This window comes from Bombus bifarius, unplaced genomic scaffold (assembly GCF_011952205.1).
Source record: "Bombus bifarius isolate JDL3187 unplaced genomic scaffold, Bbif_JDL3187 scf7180000009630_frag, whole genome shotgun sequence".
NCBI lineage: Eukaryota > Metazoa > Arthropoda > Insecta > Hymenoptera > Apidae > Bombus > Bombus bifarius.
In genome coordinates this window covers 8569-17951 of record NW_022885244.1, presented here as the reverse complement: position 1 = coordinate 17951, position 9383 = coordinate 8569, and the positions used below count along the sequence as shown (strand labels likewise).

Genomic DNA, 9383 nt, shown 5'->3' with positions numbered 1-9383 from the left:
TTATTGTCGATAAGAATTTACTAAACTAAAAGTGACTACTAAAAGTTTCTATCCTCTAAATTCTATCTACGATTCTATAATCTAAAAACTGACTTTTGCAAACAAACTGTAACATTCTCTTAACGGAAAGACATACGTATCTTGTTTGTACTCGTCTTTTCACAATGAATTCTTGAACGTCTGTCTCTGTGGTGAGACAAATGCAAAGTCATCTCATCAGTTACTCACCTTGCTTCAAATCTCCAAGAGTATCGACGAGCACGTCGCATATCATCGCATCCCATTCGTTCTTTCCCATTAGATCGTACTTCCTCGCCAAGTATCGCGCCACAGCGTTACTCTGCGCTACCGGTTTCCCGCCTATCTCCAGCACAGGCAGCTTTTTATAAGGCATTGCTAAGAACAAACATGGCTCATATGAACACTGTGTAGAGGGAAACGATCGATAGGAAATCACAAGACAGCTTCCGAGGCCGTTGCGTTCTTGTGAATAGATGAATCGAAATCATTTCGGTTTTAATCAACATGGCCTAGTAAAGAAATACAGAAATGTCTTCTTTCTCCTTTTTTTCTTTTCTTACGATTACGATGGACAGGGTATCGCGTGTTTTTGACTGTTGGGAAGAACCTAAAGTTTTTAAAATCAAGGATAAAAGATAATACCAGACACGGAAAAAATATTAGAAAATGTACACGGTTCTTGTAATGAAAATTGAAATGCAAGGAATATAAATCGAATGTCTATTGCGAACGTAATTTTGTGTTTTACACCGACAGGATTGATTTACAGACTTACGTTGATTTTTTGTTTCTCTATTTGCAAGCGACATATAAGATTATATCGAAGACTATGCTGCGTAAAACTTTTATTATACCATTTACGATAGAAATGTCGCAACAGAAGATCGAATTTTATGTCTGCTTTGTTCTTTCGACTTTTTAGCTATGTTCTTGTTCATTTCCGAACTGATTTCAATTTTTTATCCTTTTTTTCCGACAAGTCCTAAAAAGTTTTTAAATTAACGAGAAACGTAGAAGTATTTTTGTATTCCTATTTTAAGTCACCTATTTATGGTTTTCTCAAAATATTCGAAATGCTTCGATTCATTGAAAACAATAAAGATTGCAACACAAAAATTCGAGAATCGTAAGTGAATTAAGTTGGTATTCGATAAACACGATATTACGGAAGCAAAACTTAATGAAAAGTTCGACTTTATTCCGTATGAAATTTTACTTTAAGTAAGTTTAGCCTGCACGTGAAACGAAAGTTTTATATACAGAAAAGTTTGAGTAAATGGTAGATACCTGAGAGTTGAACGATGAAAGTAAAAATCGATTCTTCACGCTTACAATCCTTGTATTCAGGCCAGAGTTCTTCGGGGATCCTCTCGTCGGTATACTCGATGCCAGTATATGCAAATATGTACCGTATATGTTCGGCACGACCACGGGCATTGAAGTAGATTAGTTTGTAGGTATGTTCGTCGCTCATTTTCCTTGCTCTGTCAACTTATCGAGAAAAATGTTACAATTAACTCGTGTAATTAACAGACTGTGTGCGTGTTTGTGCGTAGAGAGAACAATTTATTTATAGATGGAATAATTCGTATAATACGCAAAATAAATCATTTAGAAGGCTGGAATATGTGTTTTTGAAACAATTAATTATGTCGAAAAATATTTCAAACGAGATGTAATTATGAAAAAAATAATAATTAAATGTATGTAAATGTATGTAATAATAGTTAAATGTATGTAAATGTAATAATTAAATGTAATTAGTTGTGAAAAAAATAATAATAAAAAGTAAATAAATGTAAAAAAGGAATTAAATGTAATTAGTTTCTTTATACGCACGCGATATTATTGGCGATATATGACGGTCAACTTTATCTTTTTAAATAGATATATTTGTACGTATATTTTTAGATATAAATACATATATTATATAGATATAATAGTATATATAATATATATATAATAATATATATGTCGAGTCTGAATCTCCGAGTCCGAGCTCGAAGCGCCCTCCCGGGGAGGGCTCGCGGGAGGTAGCGGTTCTGCGTTGAAGTTCTCCATCGTCCGGTCGCGCGTGGGGTACCTTTATTGTCGATAGTTACACTAGTGACGAGGGCCTCAGGCTTGATAACGAATCCGCGGCCAACGGGGGACTATCGTATAAAAAGCAACAGGATACACGAAATAATATAATTCTGACTAGGACAACATAAACGCAAGAAGTGTTGATATTGAAAAAAATATTTAATTTTGTATATAAATATTTTCATATTTAAAAAAGTTTCCGGAAGCAGGAAGATTTACCAACAAATAATATCATAAACCGAATGTTTCATGATCCTTTTCTAATTAGAGTGTGTGACAGCATGTGAGAACGTTTCTTAAAAATATGACTTATTGCAATTACTAAATCGCAATTATAAACGATTAAGACCTTCTCACAACGAGGCAATCTATCCAAAGTATAAAACTCGTTATACTTCATGAGAAAACAAATCTCTACTTAGGTTTCATTTCGTTTCATCGCGTTCATAAAAAGTGAATTTGTATGAACACATCGTGCAATTTAGTAATTAGGACCGTTGATCTCGCTGCAACATAGATGGATAGAAAAAAGCCATTTAAAATGATACAACGTCGGGAAGACAATTATGAAAATTATAAATGGAACACAAGATAAAATTGTTTAAGATTAATTCTTCTTTTTTTTTTTTTTTTAATCGCGAGTGTTTGCAAACGAAGTTTCAATCTGTTTACAATGATAGCAATGAGAGGAGGATGTCTATGAAAGTTATAAATGCGATATTGAATAACATTTCTGCGAGTGGGTTTGTTTTTCGTTACAAATGTTTTTTAAACGAATCTGCAATCTGTTGGAAACAACGGAACAGTAACGGGACGACTGATAGGGAAATAAAAAAGATCGCGTTTTATTTGAACAGACAAATCTTTGAAATCTATTCGAAAGTCTATTTGAATTGGTACGAGCTCGAAAGGAACGGCGAATACTATAGAAGAAGGATTAATTAAAATTCTTATTAATCTGTACGCTTTGTATATTAAATACCTTGATCGATGCCAAGATAACAAATTATTATACAAAACAGTGAAGTATCCACGTCTGACATTAATATTGAGTATTACCATTACTGTAATTTAATTTTTAACCGATCCTGAGAATTCCTTAGAACGTAAAAAGTGTAAAATGTTACTGTGCATTTCAAGATTAAATGCACTGTAATTTAGAAACAGTTATGAAGCGGAAACAAATAATTTATTCAGAATAAGAATTCTACGTAATCATGTTAAAAAAAAAAACGTACTTATAACGCGTTTAAACTCCAAATATGTAAAGACAATAAGGGAAAAAAATTAAACGAAGAATCGTAAATTCACACAAGATTTTATCCAAAAAAAAAATTGGCCTGTACCAATATTTTTATTTGTCGTTACAAGTTACGAGGGTATTAAAAAGTTGGCCACGAATGGACCAGAGATAAGAATTTATCAGACTTGCTCTCGTAAATTTCAAGACGTTGCATCGGATATTCTTGAAAATCTTTGGACAATGGCCTCGATATTTCGCAGCTTCTATCCTCGAAGCGGAAGAACTCGGCGTTAAAAGCGACAGAACTGGAGAAACCCGGTGACCGCGAGCCTTTCACGCTCTCGACAGATTTCTCATCCCTCGTAATCCTCCCGGTGTCACCCAATTTCCACCCTCGTATTGCGATTTGTTGCTTCCAACGAGGCGACACCTTGTCTTGTGATTTCCTTTTTCGTCGCGTGAAACACGACCGAACACTTGTTCAAACACACAATTCATATTTATCTAACTCGACAAAACGCCGTGTCATTGAAACAATAGCATTCTTTGGCTTTTATGTAAATTCCAATAAATTATGATAATGTTCGTGGAGACATTATTGCTACCTATTTTATCTGTCGTGATCCAAATTGATTTGTGGCTACGTATGTATATATATATATATATTTGTATTTTCTTTTGTTCTTTCTTTTTAATTTATGTGATCTGATTTCTGGGAGTTCGGTGAAATTCGATGCTTTATTTTTATCAGTAGAATCTTCCTTGTCATTGTCAGAACGCAGACGTTTACGCGTTTACGGAAAGTTTAAGGATACAAAAATACAGAAAAATGTAGAAAATATGCAAGAATATGTAAAATATCGAAAGTACAGTACTTCTAATAATACTTAGTAGCATGCTTACAAACAAATTTCTTTTGTATTTCTTGAAATTGCGTAAAGATTCGCGGTAATTATCGGATTTTTGTCCTCTTTTATCTGCTTTTTTTATTCGCAACTTATATGAGATATGAATTAATATTCAACGACGTGCGCTCTGTGCCACGAAATGAATTATCTCGCGTTAAGACTGCGGCAATTCTTACGTTTGATATTTCATTTAACGAACAGCCGCGCGTTCCTGAGTTTAAAAACCGCCACTCTGAACTTACGCTGAGAATAATATCAGGAAAAGCGAACGAGAGATGATTAGAAAGAAAATGCGAGGAGCAGTGAGGGGGATATTACTAGACTGCGCTTTTTTGTGCAAGTATAGCAGGATGTTTGGGAGTGTAAAATTTTAACGAATGCGTATAATATGAAAAAATATATGAAATATCCAAGGTATAGTTTTATTAAACTTACTTTTTATAATGCTTCGTAGGTAAAACAATTTTCTATCCAGATTCCACTTTCTCAATCATATTTTAAAAAATGCTCGATAAGGAGTACAATTTTCTACCCTTTCTAATTATATCTTCCAAAATTCTTGATAGATGAAACAATATTCCACCGACGATTTACTTTTTTAATTGTATCCCCCAAAATATGGACCTGCTTAACGTTTAGATATTATTATTTTTTTCGTTGTTACTTGATACGGCTAGCAATTAAATAGTGAGAATAAGAAGAATTGGAAGTGCCATTTTCGAAAAAGAATTTTGGTTTTAAATTGGAAATTAAATTTGGTTTGGACATATATGACACAATTTGTATGGACAATGAAGAGTACGAATCTACGAATTTCGAGGTAAAAGTATTGATATATGTATCGATATTTCTGGTCGTTACAATATCTCTAATCAATACAAAGTTCTAACTGAATGTTAGAATGTTAAACGTTAAAACGTTTAAAACGTTAAAATGTGTATCGAATCGTTGTAATTCCAAAGATGTCAATTGATGTAATGTAATAATAAAGTATAAAGTATAATAAAGTATAAAGTATAATTTCGTCTGTGGTATAATCTTTCTATTCCATTTTGTTACGTCGCACCGCGAGCAATATGGCAACGAGATGTCACCGGATACTCGCAGCGTATCCTCCATAGTTTCAAGTACCTTCCATAAATCTCATAGATTTCCTAGAAAAGGTCCTTCAAACCAAACAAACGTCTGTTTCCGAAGAATTTCTAAAGACTATTGTCTACCCCGACTGGACAAGGGAAAGTTAGTTTTTCTCACGTATGCTGCAACTTTCCTCCCACTAACCACATTCTCTCGAGGGCGGTTAAGACCCTTCGTTAACCAATTAACAACGAAGCCACTTCCTTCACTCTCCTAACTAAAATCGTCACCAACAAATCCGATGGTCCCGTGCGCTAGACACACCCATCCTTAGCTTTCCTCCGAGACAGCATCGTCCCCCAAGACAGTTCTGATTTCACATCCTTCGAACGGTCAATATCCTTCCACCGGGTAGGACACACCCACAGATCAGTCACTCATTCATCTCGTACATACGCACCAGCGTAACTGCCTTCGTTATAAGTTGTTGGAATAAACGGTGAAATATAACTTACTATACTGTGTCATATTCATTTAACCACCTCTTATCTTAACCGAAACAGGGGAACGACTACGTCGCGGCGTCGATTCACCGAATCGTAGCGAGAATTTACGCCTCTCGCTACTGCGACTGCGTCTCTCCGCGAACGGTCGTAACACATTGATCGACAGAAGTACTAAACTCTAATAACATAAATTTATATATTTTCTATTTCCCAGCCACCAGTTTTATAGATTTTTCTATCTTCTGTACTACCTTTATCCCTTTTATTTTTTCTTACATGAGATTATTGTAAATTTAATATCATTTGTTCGCAATATTTGTCCTTGAATTTGAAATGTCGCGCTTCAATGTTGTGTGTTGTTCGACGTTTTATCCAACGATGTTTATCGAACTAGTTTATGAATACGTACATAATCATTAAAGAATCTATAAACCTTACTAGTTTGTTTTTACTAAGTTTTGTTACAGAAAACATGTTCTCATAAATTTTCAACTTTAATTTATGGAAATTTATTAACCTTAAACTATAAAATTTTAAACTATAAAATCATTCAATGAGTCTTTCCGGATGTTTTTATGTAGTCATAATTTCACATATCAGCACAGCTCCACCAATAGGATAAGAGTTACGTGGAAGCAACAGGGGGGAAGAAGAACATATAGATATCTAAAGGTTATTTTTGTCTCATTCAAGTTTCTGTTAACCGGCTTGGAAATTTCCTGTGCTTGTTTCGACTTTGAAGTCTTAAAAAAAAAAATTGTAAGTAAATAGTATATATATAGTATATATATCCCGAGTCAAAGTTTCTCTTTATAAATAATAAACCGTTTAAAAACTATATTTTGTATGTTTTTTCCTTATTCATAATTAAATAATAAATATGAAATACTTCTACAGAAAGCCGACATCCTTCAATGAACCGAACAGCAGATGATTTAAAAATTAGTAGTTGAAAGAAATAAATGTTATTACATGTTCATAATTGATCGATAAATTTAAGTATACAATTAGAAAATGTTTCTTCTTTATTGATAACTAAATAATACAGATAAGATACAAGATACTTGTACGAAAAGTCGGCGCGTCGTTCAATTAACGGAACAGCAGAGGATTTGAAAATTAGTAGTTGAAAGAAATAAATTTTATCATATGTTCATAATTGATCGATAAATTTAAGTATGCAATTAGAAAATGTTTCTTATGTTTGGAAGAATATATAATCACTGCTGAATGTTTTGTAGTTACGAAAGTTGTATACAAACATACATTGTACATACGACTAGTAATGGTACTAAATTACTGTTAGAGGGTCTTGGGTGTATAGGACCATATGGTTAAATTAATACTAGGGATAACGAATCGCGCGAATGTAATTAATATTTTGAAATGCGTTGTTTGCATTAATTGATAGTTTTCTTATAAACTTTTTTATAAACAATTTCATTGCTATAGAAAAAATATAAATGCCGGTAATATGTCTATCCTACTTAAATAGAAAGTGCAATATTTCGTTATAATATTTGGCGCAAGTTTATACATTATTACATCCAAAAATAATATTCTTTTTATATCTAAGCTATATTAAAATATAAAGATACAAATAGCTATGCGAGTAGTTAGTAGTTGATGCTTTTTACTTAAATTGTCTTATACTTCATAATTTGTAATAATATAATTCTTGTCATCAATGATTCTTTGTTTTTACTTTGTATATATTATACTTCCAGGAAGATGCCGCTCTATAAATTGACTTACTTCCCAGTTACGGCATTGGCAGAACCAATCCGTTCTTCTTCAGCTATGCTAGTATTCCATTTGAAGATGAACGTATCAAAAAGGACGTCTGGCCAGAAATAAAGCCCTGTAAGCTTAAAATTTAAAGAAATTCTGTTTCTTAAATCTCATCTTTCCTAATTTAACTAAAGTAGCTAAATAAAGTAGAACACAATTATGCAGAGTATAACAGAGATTATTGTTTACTCTCCATTGCTCTATAAGATATGTGGGAGAACAATAGGTATTGTTAAGGAGACAATGCCCTTTGTTTGCTGATAAATTATCAATAAATTAAATTATATCTTTCCAAAACAGATAACAGGAAGCTAGATATTTAAGAAGCATCATAATCTGTTTGTTCGATAGAATCTTTGATTCTATTAGTTGTATGTTTTTAGTGACTCCTTATGGCCTGCTTCCTATGCTCGTAGCTGATAGAAGGAAGGTTGCTCAGTCTACAGCTATTTGCCGTTACTTAGCCAAACAATATGACTTAGCTGGAAAGACTGACTGGGCAAATCTTCATATTGATGCCACTGTTGATACTATTCATGATATTCGTCATAGTGAGTATCCAGTGCTGTTTTGCATAAATCTTATGAGAATCTTGATAACAGATAGTACATATCTGTTCAGGTATTTATTAGTTGAAATCCGATTTAATATTTGATTTAATCGAACGATACACGTATGTCAACAATACAAGACAAAGGATTAAAAAGGATTGTAATTCTATCTTCAGTATCATTTAAATTTCGCACAAGACTGTATTCAAGTTAGTATAACATTAGCGAATAGTATTTAACTGAAAACAAATTTTCAGAAATTGCCGCCTTCCACTATGAGGAGGACGAGAAGGTCAAAGCTGCAAAACGCAAGGCTGCTGAAGAGACGCTGCCGTTCATTTTAGAACGTTTGGACCAGCAAGTGAAGGAAAATGACGGCTACTTCTACGATGGTACTCTCTCTTGGGCTGATTTAACATTCGTTGCTCTGCTCGATTATTTGAACTTTATGTACAAGTCTGATCTGATCGAGAATTACGAGAATCTGAAGCTGCTGGAGAAAAAGGTCCTCCTTCTGCCCAAGATCAAACACTGGATTGAGAGACGCCCAGTTAGCGAATTCTAAACTTCACGATTGCTTATGGTTTTATAAGCGTTTAAAGATTGCGGTCTTAGTGTGTTGAGAGAACGAAGAACGAATCGTGTTGATGGAAGTTTGTATGGAATATACTGATTGCTTTTAACATTCATTAGTTCCAGCTATTACCGATATTTTTGTCATTTAGTTAGGGTTTTCCCTTTAGATTACGTTGTGATAGAGAACTATTATTTGTGTATTCCTACAGAAACATACGAACTATATAAACTGTTGACACGATGTTGTGCTTTTGTATTATAGAGATAATAATAAAACCATCAAACAATCATTAATTATGTTTTTTATTATATTCATTAAGAATTGAAGATTACCTCCTTGGTGATCTTGATAATATCGTATTTTACAAATGTTGAACAAAAAAAAATGTATGATTATTTTATTCAATGCGTTATGAGGGTTGCTTTAAAAAAAATACGAGTTACATATTTCTTTGAAGAAAGCATGATTTTTATCGATACAATAATGTTCTTCTGTTATCGCTTTAAAGTTGAGTACTTCGTTGATTACACGAGAGAACTCGCCTACAGCAAACAAGATACGACCGTGTGTAAAGTAATTAATCTGGTTGCTCGTTGCTAGCTACACATAAGGCTTGCGTAAAAA

The 9383-nt window shown here is 33.3% G+C and overlaps 1 pseudogene; it reads left to right on the top strand.

The window, feature by feature from the left end:
* Positions 1-7571: 7571 nt before the first annotated feature.
* On the top strand, positions 7572-8883 carry LOC117215459 (annotated as a pseudogene).
* The last annotated feature ends 500 nt before the right edge of the window (positions 8884-9383 follow it).